A 19,819-nucleotide genomic window follows, 5' to 3' on the forward strand; every position below is an offset into this window, starting at 1 on the left:
TATGGGTGGGGGCTGGTAGAGTTGGGAAGAAAATGGGAGACCACAGGAAGAATAATATCCTCAGAGACAGACTTTTACAGAAGCAGGCTTCATCTGCTATGTCGCTAAGGGAAAAAAGGTCAAAGGAGAGCCAAAGTGGAGAGGATGAAGAATCAATGTATAGGATGTAGATTAGGTTGTTCTATTACACAATGATTTTTCCCTTGGGGTGATGCTTCTGGGAACAATCTAAGATGACAATAACTTTAGGAAGAGGCTTGATCCAAGTGCAACGATGAAGAGATTTTTGATAATGAGAGAGAGAAAGGGAGGTCATAAGGTTAAGGAATAAAGAGGCCTTTAACAAAGCTTTTTGTTTAAAATATAAGAGATCCAACAATATGTGAATTCTCATCATTTTAGTAAGTCAAGTACTGCTCATTAGGAAAGGAAACTTTAGATCTGATCTTCCTAGGTAGGCTCAAAGGTATTTTAGACATTTAGACCAATATTTTACTCAAACTCATTTGTGAGTCAGCTGGTTCTACTCCATAGCCATGGACTACATTCCAACCTATTAAACAATCTCCCACTCTATGAAAGAGTTGTTCATTCGCACAACTGAACAAAATTAAATGACAGAAATTAAATACTAAAAGGCAGTCGCTGTAAAGCATCCATGGACTGGTCCCTCTGAAGACAGGATTATAGAGAGTCATCCATGCACTCAAAAAATGTGTTTTTTTTTTTAAAGACACACAGTTTTTAGATATCTCAGCAATAGCTAACAGACAATATGGGACAAAAGTTATTTACCGAAGAGATAAACATGAAGTTTCTAATGCAAAGACTTCCTAGACAGAGCAGATGTGACAACAGTGCAACAATCACTCCACTATTACAAAGACTGTTGTAATTACCACTGCCATGCACTTGGGTTTTTTTTTAGCTGATACAGAGATTTTTGGGTCTTCCTTTTAAGACATTAGAACATCAGGCCCTCAAACTCTGAGGGAGAAGATGACAGAAACAGCCAAAAGAGCACTAAATAAGGACTGCAAGGTGAAAGGTGCTTCACATGATAGCAGTGATGACTACCCATCCCTGGATGGGAATAGAACCTGTTCTATTAGCCAGGACCAGATTCAATGTGTGCAATGTTGGAAAGCACATTAGAAACATGATTCTGAATATGGGATTTCCTTGGCTTCCTCAAAGACTAAAGACAGAAGATAGGTGTCACAAAACAAATACTATTCCCTGTGCTGAATGCAAAGTAATAAGGACAGAACCTATCATGGCCACAAGTTTAATAATATAATTTTGCTAAGGTGGACTAAGGGGTGGCTAATGAGGTTCCATCAAGTAAGTTATGTGAATTGTGTCATCTGCAAACCACAAAATATTACACTAGTTAAGGGAAACATTTGACAAGCAGCTTCTAGTCTCTTGACCAATTCCACATCAGGCAATCTCACAAATGACATAACTAACACAACTTACTTAACTGATCTCTATTGCAATTCATTAGGAATAGGCTTCCAACAGAATTATGCCCTCTAAAGGTGACCAAGTACAAGAGGGCAGTTAACGCACATGAGGTACTCAGCCTACGTTAAAATGTAGTTTAAGTCAATCGCTTTGGGTTAAAACCATTGATGTCTTTATACTGAAAAGATATGGCTACTTAGTTCCCTTAGACTCTGTGACAAAAAATTCAAAGGCATACCTTTCATATAAGTGCATGTATATACATATAAATTCACCCCCACGCTTTGCACACTACTGGAATGTTAAAGGATGAGCTCTACAAATAACAATCTGTTTGCACTTCCAGTGAAAGAGAGAATGAGCCTAACAGACAACTTCCAAAATGTTTTAATACTGACAGCATTAAATGAGCTCATGGTCCTCTGCACACAGCCATCAAGTCTTAGACCTAAAAAGCAGCATGTGCTATGCCCCTGAACCAGCCAGTGTTTTGAGAGGCTAGTGGCCTGCAGCTGAAAATTCTTCAGGAACCATTAGTTTCGAACAAGACTTTTCTAGAGTCCCTGGGAAGAAGAGAGGCCTGAAAGAGTTCTTTCTCAAACTCTCATAAATCACATGAGAGAACTGAGTCCATTGGTGACTCTTTTTTTCCATCCATAAGCCTAATGATTTTCTTATGAAAAGTATCACCGACTCAAGAAGAAAACTAGGAGCACTGGCACAAATTAGAGAAAGACAGAGAGAGAGAGGAAGGAAGGAACACAATCTGCCTGCCCCTAGGGTTTCTTCTCCTTTAGGGATTTTCAGTAGGAAATCAATGGCGGCATGTTTGAAAAGCTACTTCTGTATGCCTCTATTTCTTACTTTTAAGCTTAAAATCTTTATGATTTTATGTTCAGGTGGCAAAATCTACAAGAGAAAGATATTTCTAATGTTTAAATGATAAATTAGCCAAAATTTTCTTTTCAGATAATGCACTTCCATAAACTTCAGTTATTTGAGAGGCCAATGACACAGAATCATAAGTAATATGCCCACAAGCCTTGGTTCAGACTAACCTAAAATGCCAAGACCATGCACCCAGCTGTATACTTCTAGGATTCCCCAAAGAATAGAACTGAATGTCAATATTGACTTCTATGCAGACACAAACACCTTATAAATTCATTCTGCAATATTCATCCAAATACTCCCTCAAGAAACATTAAATTCCAGCCCACAGTTTTTGAAATAGAGAAACTGAGGACCAAAGTAGTTCATTCAATCTGATTAGTTTAGACCTGCAGTCCACACACAACCCCAGATGTATAGGGGAGGAAGGTAAAGAGCAGAGGTGAAAGCAAAAGCGGAGATGAATGCAAAGCTGGTTTCAAAAGAACCTTGCCCTGAATACAGAATATTAAATGCATATTGCCATTCATAAGACACAGGAACTCTTTAAAATTCAAAACAATATTGACTGTCCACAGATATATTCTAAAATGGAATTTTACTTGTCAACCATTTTTAATAAGGAACTGAGGGCATAAATGGGCCCATTCCATTTAAATTATTTTCTAAAATTGGAGATGCATGGTGTCTGAGTACAGGCATGATGGAGCCAGAGGAGTTACGCCATCACTGATGTGTTTATGTCTCAGTGGTAAAATATTCTGGTTTTGCCTATTCTGTAAAGACTAATTAAAGTCTTTTCAGTTCTTCATTCTTCCCTTGTACACTCAAGGTACTTTACGTCTGCAGTATAAATAATGGAGTCTACCAAACTACCTAGCTGTTTTCATAGTGAAAATTATATTTGAAAAAAATTTTTTTAATTTTTTTACAACAGGCTAATTACTCACCTTTTATAAGTAATGCCATCTCAGACCAAAGCCTGACTTCTAAAAATGTAAACTACAGTTTCGACTGGGTATTTGGTAAGGGTAGGATTATGTAGTACAATATAATCAACTACATTCGGAAAAGTGAACTATCCTCTAGAACCTTCCAGTTCAAAATACACTGCAGCCTCCAGGTAGCAAAAATTCATTCACAAAACTGTGCCTTTAGCAGTACTGGGTATGGTCTCTCTTCTAAGCTGTTAAGAAAATTTGAAGTCCACAAAGTGGTATTTGTGTAAGTCCTCTAAATGTTGGCATCCATTGTATTTAAAAACAATATACTTTAAAAAAAGTTTTAATGTTTGTTTATTTTTGAGAGAGAGAGAGAGAGAGAGAGAGACATAGAGTGTGAATGGGCAGGGCAGAGAGACAGAGGGAGACACATAATCTTAAGCAGGCACCAGGTTCTGAGCTGTCAGCACAGAGCCCGATGCAGGACTGCAACCCACAAACTGAGATCATGACCTGAGCTGAAGTCGGATGCTTAATGAGCCACCCAGACACCCCTAATAATTCATTTATTTTTTGTTTTTAATAATTCATTTACTTTAATAATTCATTTATTTTGTTTTCCTTTCTATTCAGATAACTCTTTGGAAATACCCATCTTTCTATGCCTCTGTTTCTTCACCAGAAAGAGGAAAATAATAACTGTTTACCCTCAGATACCACCCACTCATCCTACTCTACAGGGGTATTATAAAGGTTATTTAGATATGAAAGTCAAAGTGTTGTAGGCTGTGCGAAAGACAAGGCTGGAATACAGAATCACAGAATCAATAGTCATCTTAAGCTATACTTTCAAAAGAGAACTTCATGACATTGTAACCACGTCTATCTGTTTCTCTTCCAAGTTGTTAGGTAGATGTTAGATCATGTTTCCAAAATGATAATTTGCTGATCCAATTTTGCTTACGACTTCAATCAGTGAAAGAAGAAAAACAAATAACCCAAAAAGCCAATTGTCTTACATTTCCAGTTATAAGCAAAATCAGACGCACATACATTTCACTTTTTATTACTCTGACCAATTCTAAATGCAACTTTTTACTGTTGTTTCAAATGATTCATATTGCAAAGGTTTTGTCACTGAACTGAGGAAAACATTACAGGGTTTGGGTTTCTTATCCTCCACCAGTCACTTGTCCTAGAAGCTAAACAGAACTCCCAGCTCTCTGGCTGATCATGGCTGGGAGCTCATTAGGCTGTTCCTCACGTTAAATTACTGAAAAGGGTGATGTATTTATAATACAGCTTGCGATGCTATAAAATGGCTCATCAATCTGTTTTATTCATGGAAAGTCCACATAAGGCCACTAGTCTGTTACTGGCAATAAACCTTGGGTGCGTCTTCAAAAGACCTGCATATTAGATAGTGATTTATGTCTCTGTCCAAGAAATCAAACATGATACTAACAAGGCAAGGGATAACTCAACTGACACTTTCAAAAGCAATATAATTTCAGTAGTAAATCAAGTGGTTATAACATATACAGGGAAAAGAGAAAGACAGATGATTAGCATGTATATATTAAAAGAAAAGCAGAATGTTAAAAAAATAGTGTTCAGATCTTAAACAATTCTTCGTATGTTCTCTGCATTATTTTTCTTACATGGTATTTCTTAGATAGCTTAGTCACTCGTCATCTTCCATTTTATGACTAGACTACTCATTTGTCAAGACACTGATATATCCTAAATAATTTGCTGTTGTATTTCAGTACCCAAAAGCAGAGTTGCTCAGTTGTTCTTAACCTTAAAATGTAAGGCTGTTTTGGATGAGAAAGACCCAGCAAAAAGAATGGAGAACTATTTAGAATCAACATGAAATATTAAAATATTTAGTTAGGTCTCATACTGTTTTCAGAGAAAGGCATATTAGAAAATTTTTCCCTGGAGTCTGGAGTTAGGAGTCCGGAGATCCCAATGCTTCAAAAAAGATCTCACTTTAAGATCAAGAAATAAATTCACTATAAAACAAATAATTTTTTTTAAATCACTGAGTGTTCTTTTAAGCTGCCAAATAGTCATTTAAACAAATAGTATGAATATCAATAGTATGACATAGAAAATAAAAGGGTTTTCTAATACAAGTGAGTAATGAGTTTAAGATGCCTTACACATACTTGCTATTTTTATCTTCAACGGTCAACTTTAAAAAAACTCATTTTAATAAAATTTAAGGTGAGTTATACAGATTTTGTATCTTATCACACACACTGAACCTATTTGCATTACTTTATCTGGAAAAGAGAAACCTTATTTTTAAAAGAGAGACTTTTTTTTTTTTTAAATATCCCGAAGTGCACATGACATCACCACTTTTCTTTTCCATCAGTGTGCCTCATATTCTTGTTTGGCAAAACTGGAAAGCTACTTGAATTTTCCTTGTGAGATGCTCAATCTTATGGACAGGGATCGTGCATGCAACAACATTCCTAGAAGTGAAAGGCATCCTCCCCGTTACTGTTAGTCAAAATAAAACACTCAGCTTTGGGAAGGAGTCACTGGAAACACCTCCCATGTCACTGGAGTTACTGGCCCAGCCCAGCAAACGATCAGCTGTGGTTGCTGAAAGGCCCTCTGTGATCCCTTCTTCTTAAGGGTTCACAGGTTCAAGTTTTAAACTCTTTATTTCAAATGTTGATGGCTATACATCTGTGTTTATATTCAGCTAAAACAAATATGAACTCTAAATTACAAACAAGTTTTTGCAGCTAAAAGTTACGTGATTTTCAAAATAAATCAAATGTTTTAAATGCTGCAAAATTAAGGACAACTACAAAGCTTAAGCCCAGAAAGAAAACTGTGGGTTCATACAGTAATTGGATCTACGTAGTTTTACTATTAAACAACTTTGAAAATAATCACAGGTCAATTAAGAGTGAGAGGTGATTTCTTCTTCTCATATCTCACCTGTCTCCAAAGCTTTTAGAACAGAGAAAGAGCAGAAAACTCACCCCAACCCCCCCAAAACTCAAAATATATTTAAGTGCCCACACACAGAGATTTCTCCTTTGATATGTACAAACAGAAAATAAACTATCTCCTCTTGCGTCCTCAAACACAAAACGCACACACATACATATCGCCGGCCAGACATCCTTCAGGTTATTTCACAGTTAAATAAAATGGGGTTCTTTTGAGCATTTTGACACAAATACACCACACACACACACACACACTCGCACACTCCAAGAATCCTGCCTCCAATTTTTCTGTCACAAGGAGCACTCTGGGGGGCCCAGGAGGGAGGGGAGGGGAGCTGTTTGGGAAACAGAAGGAGCTGTTTCAGCAGGCATGGGTTTCTCTCTGTGCCTGTGAAGTGGACATTGGCATATCTAGCCTAGGCTTTTCCTGTGGGGTTCATCTGGTCGGCAGGGTGGGGAATAGTTGTCTGAGCCATACCAAGGTCAGCCAGCTAGGGCTGACAGTCTCTGTCTCTGTACAAAGAAAAGAATCAATACTTTTGGACTACGGCTGTGCCCTCAGTGTAAAACAACAAACATGCAGCGTCTGACATGTTTCTAGGTGATTTGTGGCAGAACCTCTTGTCTGATCTGTATCCAGGAGCTGCTGTGTTACTGCTGCTCTTTGCTTTTCGCCTCCCCCACCCCCTTCCCAGACCCCCTCCTGCATGCCCCAGCTCTGTGATGTCTAATACTTTAGTCAGGTACAGAGGCGGGGGTTCTACCCTACAGCTACTTGTCACTCAATAAATCACACCTACAAGCGCAGTCTGCACAGAGTGATCTGGGCTTTAACAAAGGATCAGAGGGACAAAGTGCAGGCAAGATACTGTAATTATAACAAAACTAAAATATTCAGAGAGGGGGACAAACGCACAGGCTCTGAGGCAGGGATAACATGTCACTAGAAATGGTAGCTTTTGTCCTCTCTTTTTTGGTTTCACTCTTAATATATCCCTCTACTCCTTCCTCTGCCACCCCAAACCCATCATTTATTTTGTTTTTCTTGTTCCTTGCTCTAATCAGAATTAGAGGCATAACAGGAACATTATTAAAGCATCATTAAAATAAATCATTGTCATCTCAGATTTTAAAATATATGTTAAGTTGAACTAAATGCGAGAGGCACCTTCAATACGTACAGTATATTCCAATCGTATCCTTGTCTAAAATATTTGTGCAGAGGCCCCAAATCCCCTGAAACTGCCCAAAATATAAAAACTGTACCAAGAGACAGCTATTAATTATGGATTGAAGTTGATTATTTGAAGAGCCATTAAACAATTTCACTTATACAAAAAGATGCTTGTTTTGTCTGACTGCAGTTTGTGTAGAAATAACTCTTCAATAAAATGTTCACATGTATTATACATTCTTCAATTTGCTTAGGAATAATTTTATACTACTTCTGTTCTTTCTCACGCATCCCCCACCTCCCAAATTTATTTTCCAGAGTCTGAACCATTAGCCAAGTCAGATCAGAAGGTTTTGGACAGTTTCTTCTGTTCTAAGTATTTTAAATGCAGCCATGTGAGTTATCCTGGCAATTTAAGTCACATCAGACACCTCTTAATGCAGGAAAAGTGATGTTCCATCATGGAGGTCTTGCACAAGCTTCTACTGTAACTGTTGCTGATGAAAATAAAAGTGAGTTAGAATAGCTCTACACTTCCTTCCTAGTCAATCAATGCCTGACAGCACCAGTTCCTTCAGCCATGTACTTCAGCGATGATGGATCAATAACTGTGGTTTAACAACAGGGAGCCACCAATCATTATACGAATGATTAAAAGGGGTCTCACTCACACACACCTCTGCAGACAGAGTAGGCCATGAGATCAGAATACTTGCCACATTACGCTTCATACTACAGAAATTCAGGTAAAGAAGGGAAGAATGGGGGAGGGAAAATCATTAAAACACAGCATAAAGGAAATATAAAATGTTTATCACAGGGCCAATAAAAGCAAAAAAAAGGCAGGAGAAGGATTGCTTATTGTAAATTCTACAAAGCATCAAATTATTAAGATTCCTTGGAATATCACATAAATGTCCCCTTTACCCACCACACATCCACACGGCCCCTCTGCCTGGAGGGTCAGTCTCACCTCACTATCTTGGAAATCCTTGATGTCGTGACTTGTTCTTATCTCACTATATTAAAATTATTCCTTGAGTATCTATCTGGAAAGCTTCAAGAACCCTAGAACTGTTTCATCCAGGAATAAACATATTCCCTGGCATAAAACAGGTGATTGACATGATTGACAAATTAATGAAATGAATGAATCAGCCTTTAAAAAAAAAACTGGTCTCTTTTTAAAAGAACTCTGGCAAAAGATATTGTACAACTTCTTCATGTACCCATAGAATAATACCTAGAATCCATTTATCACAAAGCAAAACACCATAAATTATCAAATTAAACTATCTATATATATCTCTTGCAGAATGGCAAAATTCTCAACATTGCTGACTGTCCTTTCTCATTTTTCTGAGAACAGTAATGAGGGGTCCATCCTGGCATATACTCACACAGAAAATGCTGACTAAGGACCACTCAGTCTTAACACTGCTCACGATGCAGAGGTGCACTGGTTCTGACCTCTAACAGGACAGAAGATAAACATGTAAGGACATAAACACAAAACGTTATTGTAAGTGCTTCAGAAAACATACATAAAAGGGTAGTGTTCTTAACCAAGGGAGGTTTTGCTGCTCAGGAAACACTTGGCAATGTCTACAGACATTTTGGGTTATATCACTGGGGTTGGGGACAGAGGAGAATGTATTATCTAATGGGTAGAGGTCAAAGATGCTGCTAAATACTGTACAATGCACAACATGGCACCCCATAGCAAATAATCAGTCAAACAGAAATGTCAACAGATCCAAGGTTGAGAAATCCTGGTGTGGGATGTTCAGGGAGCACAGAGGAAGACAGTACCTAACTACCTGAAGAACAAAGAACACAGTGGAGGAATGGAGAACTCAACTCATCCCTAACAATAGCAGACAGGTGAATAGAGGGAAGGACAGGATTTGGGACTGGGGAAGCGGGGAAGCAACCAGGGTCAGATGTGCAAGTTAGAATACTCTAGTCACAGCAGGAGGGACATCCCAGAGAAATTTAAACATTAAGATGGAAATGAAGAAATAATGTGCGTCTTTATAAGATCAGAGGCACTGGGACTGCAGAGAAAGGAGGAGGTAAACAGTAGTTAGTTGCCTTTTGGATTTGGGGAGGGAACTAGGGAAAGGGAAGAGTCTAGGAGGACTTTCCCATTTCCCACAAGGGTAGGATTTAGATAGGTGGTGATGCCATTTAACCTACAGCAGAGGCTGGCTGAAGAGATCCTGAAAAATTTAGGCTCTGACTGGCTGAGTAGAGCATCCACAGTAGCTGAAGTTACAAACATGGAGCCCTACAGAGAAGTCTGAGATGAAGAAAGAGTTGGGTAGTTATCAGAAGGTCAGTAAAAATATAAAAAGGGAATGAGGGCCACTGCCTAAAGTGTGTAGAAGAAAACCAGGAAAAAAACTGTATTTAAAAGAACACAAAACGATGAACTAGAAAATAAGGAATTAGAAAAGTAAGGACAGAACTGTAAGAATGGAGAGCCAGAAAACCCAAAAGACTTCAAGGAGGAGCAAAAGTGATAAGAAGCAAATACCACAATGAAATAAAAAACAACAAAAAGCTCCTACAAGGGGTATGGGATGAAAGGTCAAGTCCAGAGCTGCTGTTGTGGGTAAGAAGCTAGGCTGTAGGAGACGAAGATAGGAAACAGGCTGAGTTCTGAATGGAAGGTCAGAAAACAGCCTGCCAGATAGGAAAAGAGGTGTGACCTGGCTATCTATAGTCTGATGGGAATGAGCCTGCACCACAAAGAGGCTGCTCTTATATAGGTAATAGGAAAGAACTGGAAATAAGCTAAAGGAGAATCATTTAATCTACATGATGGAATAACGTACAGTCCCTAATGATGATAGAAGGATGTTCATGATATTATATACATAGAAATACATAAACATAGATCAATGTATTTATTATATGTCATACTGTAAACATAATCACCAAAAGCTTCATTTGAAGTGCTACACTGGATATGTGGGTATGTTTATCTTAGGGTGGCTGGGGTTATAGATGTTCATGGTTTTGCTTCTTCTGATCTCTTAGTCTCTAAAATTAACATGCTTGATACACATGAAAATTTATTTTAAAAAGAATTAAAATTAACTCAATACATAGGAAAAATAGAGTCTCAATAATAGACCATCTGGAACACCTGGGTGGCTCAGTCAGTTGAGCATCCAACTTCAGCTCAGCCCATGATCTCATGGTTCAAGAGTTAGAGCCCCATGTCGGGCTCTATGCCGACAGCTGAGAGCCCGGAGACTGTTCAGAGTCTGTGTCTCCCTCTCTCTATGCCCCTCCCCTACTTGCGCTCTCTCTCTCTCAAAAATAATTAAACATTAAAAAATAATAATAATAGACCATGATCCCTGGGACAAGAGAGGCATGGCATCCAAATCACCCCCAGGTGAAAGGAGGCACTAATTTGAGAGGAAGGTGAGCATCTCTGTATTAAAATGCCAACCGTCCGGCAAATTAGAAATTCTCCAATTTAGAAGTATTTACCAAATGAGTGGAAATGTGCACTGTTAAACTGTCTATCTATAATTAACAAAAATTTTGAGTGCCATTCTTCTTGCAATAATTTCAAAGCATGGAAAGAAAAACAACCTAGTATAAAAGGGTGGTAGGGAGAATAAAAAAGAGGAAAGAAAACAAAACTTTTGAGTAGCTGATACATGTTAGTTAATTTTCCTAAATGCCACTGTGAAACAAGGCCACCTCAGTTTACACTGCCTCAAACTAAAACACACATTAATGTAGCCAAATGCTTGGCTAAATGCTTGTTTTTACCGTGAATAGCTTTCATATTGTTCTGCATATCACCTTCTGGATTCCTTAACCTTTTTTTTTCCTTCAAATGGCCAAAGCCACAATTAGAGGGAACAGTTCCAATGTCAAATTCTTAGCAATTCTCTTATCCTTCCAAATTCTGGGAAAGATCATAGGTCTTGCAAGTATGTGCCCAACCCTTTTCCTCCCCAGCATCAATAAACAACTTGGTCTGTCTCTTAGGGAAAGGCTGCATTTTGCCACACAGATGATTCACTAAGTAGGCCAGAACCGACAATCCAACTATCAAATATCCAGTACCAGTGTTTTCTTTACCCACATGTGGTGAGTACTCTTTTTTTGCCCCTTTTTTCAACTCTTTACACCCTTGTAGGATGTTACCAACAGCAGAAATACATATGACTCACTGACCTGGCAGAAGATAAGATGAGGGTTTACATTATCTTAAAATTATCAACTAGGTTCAGAAAAATAGGTATGGCCAACACATAAGTTTTTCTACAATGGTCTGCCTTTTGGAATGTGATTAAACTTAAGCATGGGTTCTGTTGAGAGCCAGGGCCTAGAATGGTGCCTGCATCATAGAAGGTACTCAGCAAATACTGGGTGAATGGATACATGAATGGGTAACTGGACGGGTAGATGGGTAACTGGCAGATAGATAAAAAAGGGGACAGGTAAGCATGCATCTGCATACACACACATAATGCAGAGGGCCCTGGGCAGTATTACAGTCAGATGCCATTGTGCTTCCATGTAGAAAGGCTATCCTTTTCATCATGGTCTTCTGAATATTCAGGATCCTTTAAGATGAATTTTACTGACAATGGCATAGCTTTTCAAGATCACCAAGTTTGTTCTTACATCAGGGCCTTATGACTTCTTTCCCTCTGTTAAAATGTTCTTCCTCTAGATCTGTGCAGGATCTAATTTTACTCTCTAATTTTACTCAGGCCTCTGCAAAAATGTCATCTCTTCAAAGCTGCCTTTACTGATCACTCCATGGCAGGTCCTTAAAACAGTAGGACCCTCCCTACCATAACTCCTCATCCCCTTGCTCTGTATTTCTTCATAGCCCTTAACATACACCGTATCTATTCTGCTTATTAGTATTAGTTGTCTTCTCCACTGAAATATAATCTCTAGGAGGAAAGGACTTTGTCACATTCACCACAGTATAATCAACAAACAAATCAGTGTCTTAAACAGAATTATATGCTCAATATGTTAAATGAATACAGCCAAATTATCCCCTGTAGATCACTTTATAAATCTGTTGTCATCTTTTCTCCCAGGAAGTTTCACCCACATCTGGGACCCCTTGCTTAGCTGTTCCCCAAAAATAGTATATACTTAGCAGTCTGCTCATAATGTTACCCATGCCTTTGATGCCTTTCACCTTCTGGAAACTCCACAGCTTCTAAAACCATCAAGGACCAGCTCAAAATAGCACCTCCTTTTCTAACCTTATTCCAGAGGAAGACATTATTATTTCCTTTTCTGTACTCCTCCTGATTCTTAATACATAGGAAGACTGTACTACACAGCACTTTGTATTAGTTTGTTGTTTATGTGCACACTTCCCACAACTTAGCAGAACAAGAGCTGCTTAAGGTACCCATTAAAATAGGCTGTAATCTGCCCACACAAATAAAGCCAATTTTCTTTGGACAAAAAAAAAAAAAAAAAAAAGGGAAGGTGGAGAGAAAAAAAGTTAAAAAAAAACCTGAGTGCCCACAGGAGGTGCCAAAGTGATGCATGATTTCATTTAATCCTGAATACAATAAAATGCAAATACCATTGATCCCACTTTAAAGATAAACTGAGGCTTAAAACAAGTAATCTTCCCAGGGCCACATGCTAAAACTGAGATTACAACCTAGGACTTCCCTTTTCCATTCCTAGAGAGAAGGAAAAAGATGATGAGTCCTGTGTCACAGGAGCATGAGGGAATGGACAATATGCTCAATGTTAAACTGAGAAACCCTGGGTTTTAGTCCTACTAAAGTTAGTCCTTGTTAGCTTTGTGAGCTTACTTGGGTAAACCACATAACCTCTCTAAACTAGTTTCCTCATTTATAAAACAGTGGGTACCACCTACTCTGCCTAAATCTCAAATAGTTTATTTGGAGACCAACTTCAGTAGTGCATGGGAAAGTGATTAGTAAATTATATAGCTCTATGTTAGCTCCCCAGAGGTGAAAATCAAGTGTGGGTCCACATTGTAGAAGACTCTAGAGCCCTGTGCCCCATCATTTCAGAAGCCATTAACAGTTCAATGTGATCATTTCCTCCCCACCCAGGACATCCCTAAGTCACAACTGCCATACAGAACTACTGCCTTGGAGACTCCTACTAAGGCAGCTGTAAACTTCTACTCACCTGATTTTCTTACCTATCTTTAAAGACTAGATATATATAAGTGATTGGTTGTAATGGAAATCCCTGAATTAAAAAAAAAATTAATAAAATTAACTTCTCAAAATGTTTCACATGTCTATATAAATTCACAAAAGAATAAAAACTATCTTGTAAATGACTACTACAGAATTAAATATTAATAGAGGATTTTTAAAAAAAAACAAAATATTTAATGAATAAAACTAATCTGAATTTATTTAACTCAACTCCTTAGCTTCAAAGACAAGGAACAGAGCTGGGCCTAAGTTCTGGGTGTGTAGAAAACCACACTAACAATCATCTTCAAACCACCAGTTATTTGAAACAGCTGCAAATATGTTTCCTTAGAAAAACAGATTGGGATTTAGGGGCTTACAAGGTGATAGCAATTTAGTTAACCATTCAAAAGGAAATTTCTATTCAACCCATTAAACTCCTAACATTTCTCCTTTGGGGGAGAGGGGGAAACAGTGACATATTAGTTCAGGAGTTTATTTTGTGTACTTGAAATAGATATTCTGGTCCTCTAAATGGTAGCTGTTACGATGCTACATATTTAAAACATTTTAGAACATATGGCTCAAAAAAGTAAACACAACAAACCTACAAAGCGTAGAACAGGACAAAATCCCAGTCTGTTACTCACTAATCAGACCACATCTCCAATATTTTCTTTAAATCTAGACGAGAGGGGCGCCTGGGTGGCGCAGTCGGTTAAGCGTCCGACTTCAGCCAGGTCACGATCTCGCGGTCTGTGAGTTCGAGCCCCGCGTCGGGCTCTGGGCTGATGGCTCAGAGCCTGGAGCCTGTTTCCGATTCTGTGTCTCCCTCTCTCTCTGCCCCTCCCCCGTTCATGCTCTGTCTCTCTCTGTCCCAAAAATAAATAAACGTTGAAAAAAAAAATTTTTTTTTAATAAATAAATAAATCTAGACGAGAAACACTGATCACAATGGAGAACAGCCAGAGAAAACTGGCCAGATTTTAACGCATCACAAGAAATGAAAATTAACCAACTTTAAAACAGAAAAAGCAATGAACATTTGATGGCAAAATAGGGGGAACTTTCCACTAGCTTCTCCTCTAGAAATACCATTCTTAAATAAGGCTACCGAATCAATGGTTTTTATTCAATCATTTAAAAAATACTTGTAAGTCTTTATTACTCCCAGTCAGTACCCTAAACAGGAAGGATATAAAGGGGAAATCTTCCAGTCTATCCTCAAGGAGGTCATAGACTATTCTGGTTACATCCTGTCTCATCATTTAAGTGGTTTCATTCTAAAATGTGGTGATTCCACTGACAACATCTTAATAACTTCCACCACCACCACCACCCCGACAATTCCAGTGATTTGCAGGCAACCCACTATATTTTGAATGAACATATACACAGGTTCAGTCTCATTTACCAAATGGGTTACTTACTCTAGCTATGTGACTCTGAACCACACTACAACAAGAAGGGGCTGAACCAGACGGTATCTGGTATCAGATAATCCTGATATTTTTATTCAAGTTCTTAGAACATTTGCTCTAAAATTGTGTCTTTCTGTAACTACACTCAGGTTCTACCTCTCTACTCTGACATCATACAGGGAAAAAATCACATATCATACAGGGGCAAAAAAAAAAAAAAATCACACAAAAAAATCGCAAATCCCTGCTGGGATATCTAATACACTGAATAAAATTTTAAATTAAAGTGTGAGGTGTGAATATTACTTACTTAGTGAGAAGAAAATATGAAAGGGGACTCATGAAAGCAGATTTTCCAAAAATCTTTGCCTTAATAAGCAATTTCCTGTTTGAGTAAATGTACTATTAAACATATAGGAACTTGTCTAGAGACTAGTTATAAAGTTCTGCAATATTAAGTGTATGGTCCAAAACAAGGGAGGAGGTAATCCCCATGCAAGGAAAGATCTAACTGAAGTAGGTAGCCATTCTTATTAGAGATCTGCCATACAAACTGAACCCTCTAAAAGTCCTCAATTCCCTCTATCCCACTTCTCTGATAAGGCCTTCATCCTGGTTTCTCGATGAAAAGGGAAATACCATAACAAGAAAAGGACCAACTCTAGACTTATGAAGGCAGTGCTCATTTCATTTCAAACACTGGATTCAACAGGCAGTGCTCCATGTCACCGAGCTCCTATACCTCCATGGCCCCAAGGATGCCTACCGTCCCATGCCAGTCCTTGCCTGCTACTTGCTGGTATTGTTGCACATTAGCATACTATCTCTACTCCACTGGCTGCCTTTTGCCAGAATGCCCACAATTCTTAGCAGCTCTGTTAATCATAACTTCACAGGGCCAAAACTTTGGTGTCTAATAACATCCCACTCTAACTACATTAAATGGTGATCTTGAGTCAGGCAGTGACACCAAGTTTCTGCCTAGGGCCTCTTCCCTTTAGCCTGGGACTGATTCGGGGCACCACAGAGACCTGGACTTTGTAGTAAACAACAGCACATTCAGAAATTCTATTTGGGAAACATTTCTGGAAATTGCCTTATCCCAGTCTGGTCTGGTGTTGGGCATGGTATCTAAGTGCTCACATCAATGAGATTCACAAAAATGACAGAAAAGTAATAGCAGGGATAGTAACAGCATTTAGAAAAATAGGGGGGCAAGTAAGAGGAAGCTGGTTGTTTCTTTGGCTGAATATACTACTGTTTTGCTCTAGGGGTAAACTCTCAGCTTTAAACCTGGCCTCAATCAGCCTCATTAACATTAACTGTGTTATTATGATAAAGACTCAGCAACACAGAATGAACAATCAACCCAAAGTAGGTAGTTGGGGACTGGGTGTGACACTACCTGTTGGGTCTGGTCAAATCATCTGCCTTTTCTTCATCTATAAATTAAACAGCATGGCCCCATGCCTACTTGTTTAAGTGGTGGTGAAAAATAATGAAAAATGCTCTACAAATATAAGGTGATATTGCCATCACGTAGTATTTTTTTCCTAGTTCTTTCATCCTTCCATTCATTCAATATATATACACTTGAGCACCTACTCAGCACCTGATAGACATATACTAGACACTGTATTGTGTGGTGGAGACATCAACATGAATGAGACATGGCCACAAATCAAGGGGTAAGTGGGGAAAGTTTAACTAAGAAAGCAATTATAACACAGTGTAGTAGGAACAGGAATAGAGGGATACACAGAAAGCTCTATGAGCAAGAAACACAGACCAGGTGGACAAGGTGTTTGTCCTTCTTCTTACAGAAGAAACATCTGAGCTAAGTCTTGAGCAAAATGTACACGGCTGTGTCATCCTGCAACTGGCTAATACACAAGCCCGTGCAAATCTTACACCTAATAATTATAATTCAGTGACTTTTTCTGTAAACATGTCAACATGAAATGTGTGCACTGGCATGTTTCACTTATACCCATGAAATATTATGTCTAATGTTGCAGATACCTAGCTTGTTCTGAATCCAAGGAATTCTTTATAAATCAGGGAGGTGCCTTAGAAATCTTAGAAACTATCCCATACTAGATAGACCTGTAACTTCTTTTATGTTGAGCAATCCTTACCATCTTATTTTAGTGGTTGAAACTATCCTGTGTTACCAAACAAAAAAGTGTGTTTAATATTTGACTAGCATCAAGAATTTATATCTAAGACTAATTCGGAGATATGAAAATTGCCAAATAATGCCAAATGATTTTCTAAAAAGAACAAAATTTACTAATTCTTAAACCAAGCTATCAAACATCATAAAACTGGGCAAATCAAATGAAGATCATTCACGATATGATCATACTTGTATTCCTAAGCACAGTGGCCAAAGATCCTCTACTTTGCTAATTTTATGACCTCTAAACTTTTTAAAAGTTGAAGGTGGACATGTCCAAGTTTTCTTTCCTTTATAATTAAACATTTGATAACAAAAATAACCAGCTTAAAAAAATCTGTAAACATATACTTCCTACCTGTTTAACTCTTCTTAGGAAATCATCACTAATTAAAAAGACACAAACTACCACAATTAGTTTTTTAGTCATTTTTATAATAAAGACTTCCAGGATTAGAAATAATAAAGAAACTAACATTTTACTTGAAAATTTATCAGTTTATTAGTTCTTTTCTTTGTAATAATTCAATGATTATCTGTATTTATAAAACAGCAGTAATTTCAGTAATTCCTTCATTAACAACTCCTTTCAGTTATTTCTTGCATAAAATCTGAATTTCTTTCAATAAATAGGAAGTCATGTGACTTTTAGTATATTTTTTCCCCCATAAAATACATTTCTCTATGAAGTTCTACCTTCTTACATACTTTCCTCTAGAGCTATGTTTTGCCAGAGGGCTTTTCTCTCTCTCTGTTTTTGGTCTCATCTTCAATTCTCTGTTTTCTTCACTCTGGTAATTTTGACATTCCCTTGATCTCTGTCATCTCCATTGCAAATATTCTCCCCTATAACTATACAGATGTTTTGTTTTTCTCAATAGCATGAATACTTCAATAAAATAGACAAGCATATTAAAGATATTTAATATGCTTCATTAGAAGAAACAAACAACAGCTTAAAAACACAGGCACAAAAAGGTTACTGACCAATATTCTCAATTATCTGGATACTACAGAGCAAATGACAACACAGTAAACAACATCTGAGCTATCTTGGCAATTAAGTAAAAACATCTTTCAAGAAACCATAGGTCAGCTTTCAATGCTAAGACTTGTTGGGTGATTCTGTATCTAAACCCTTCAACACACATGCAGCTGATGTGATATGTTTTCTCAGTTCAGACGCCATATCTAAACAGCAAATTTATCTGTTTTGCTACCGTATAAAATGTAATCTACACTAATCTATTCAAAGCAACATTCACACATATCTTTTTAAAATTTTTTAATGTTTATTTATTTCTGAGACAGAGAGAGACAGAGCATGAGTGGGGGAGGACAGAGAGAGGGAGACACAGAATCAGAAGCAGGCTCCAGGCTCTGAGCTGTCAGCACAGAGCCCAACGCGGGGCTCAAACTCGCAAACCCTGAGGTCATGATCTGAGCCGAAGTGGGTCGCTCAACTGACTGAGCCACCCAGGCGCCCCTACATTCACACATATTTTAGAAGTGATATATCCTTTAAAAAAAATTCTGATGTTTTGAGTAAGTGCTATCTATTTCATTTTAATGTAATTAGTATTATTCAACATGGACACTTTACTCGCTTTTTTGTTTTTCCTTTGGATAATTTTTTTTCTGCTTGAGTTTCTAGGGTTTTAAAATTCACATACAAATTCAAGTATTTATGAACTAGTGTTAGGGCAATACTTTACTCTGAAAAATGTTTAAGCCAACAATGAACATTGTAGGTTTCCTATATCCATTAAAGTGGTGAATAGTATCAGAGAGATATATATTTCTCTCTCTCTCTCTCTCACACACACACACACACACACACAATGTTATGAAATTACTGTCACTAGTTGGTTGTTTACCTAAGAATGGTAATGAGATGTGATGACCTACCTTCTTTAGCCAAGTCCTCTTTGTAATAATAACATTCATTCATTCAACAGTTAACCAACATTTGGAGCACTATGTTTATTCAAGGATTTTTCCCTTTGCAAGTCTAACCAGCCCATACAAGAATATAATCCATAATCAGGTTATTGCTGACTCCATGCTCTACTCAACTGAGATAGGCAGTGCAAACAACTGAAGTATTGTTACTGCGCAAGATAATCAACAACGTAGTTAATTGAAAATTAATAGTAGGGCTCCCTACTTAGTGCCAAATGTAGTCATTTGAAGTAGTCACCTCCAACAGCCCAAGAAAGTCAATTCTCAGTTATCGAAAAAAAGGATCATCTGAGCAAATAGGACTTTTGACTTCCTATTGACTTAATTAAATCGAATGAGAGATTTACTCTCTTGATAACATTTCACTTTCTCTAGCATGTATCATTTAGACATAATCAAACAAGAAATCTTTTAAAACCAAAACATTTACCAGATTCTTAATAAGGAAGTAAAGAAAGGTGTACTTCAAGTTTATACAGAGAGGAAGCCAGAGTATTTTTTAGAACTTACTGTGTGCCAGACACCAGAGTACACAAAGAGGGACACAACTTGGTTCTTACCCTCGAGGAGAGTATTTTTCGGCTGTTTGCTGATTCTCCTCTCTTTGTCAGA

The 19,819-nt window shown here is 37.8% G+C and overlaps 1 protein-coding gene across 29 annotated transcripts in view; it reads right to left on the reverse strand.

The window, feature by feature from the left end:
* The window catches only part of BNC2 (basonuclin 2), a 441,344-nt gene that overhangs the window by 223,363 nt on the left and 198,162 nt on the right, over nucleotides 1–19,819 (reverse strand). The window lies entirely within an intron of this gene.

The sequence above is a fragment of the Leopardus geoffroyi genome, chromosome D4 (genome assembly GCF_018350155.1).
Source record: "Leopardus geoffroyi isolate Oge1 chromosome D4, O.geoffroyi_Oge1_pat1.0, whole genome shotgun sequence".
NCBI lineage: Eukaryota > Metazoa > Chordata > Mammalia > Carnivora > Felidae > Leopardus > Leopardus geoffroyi.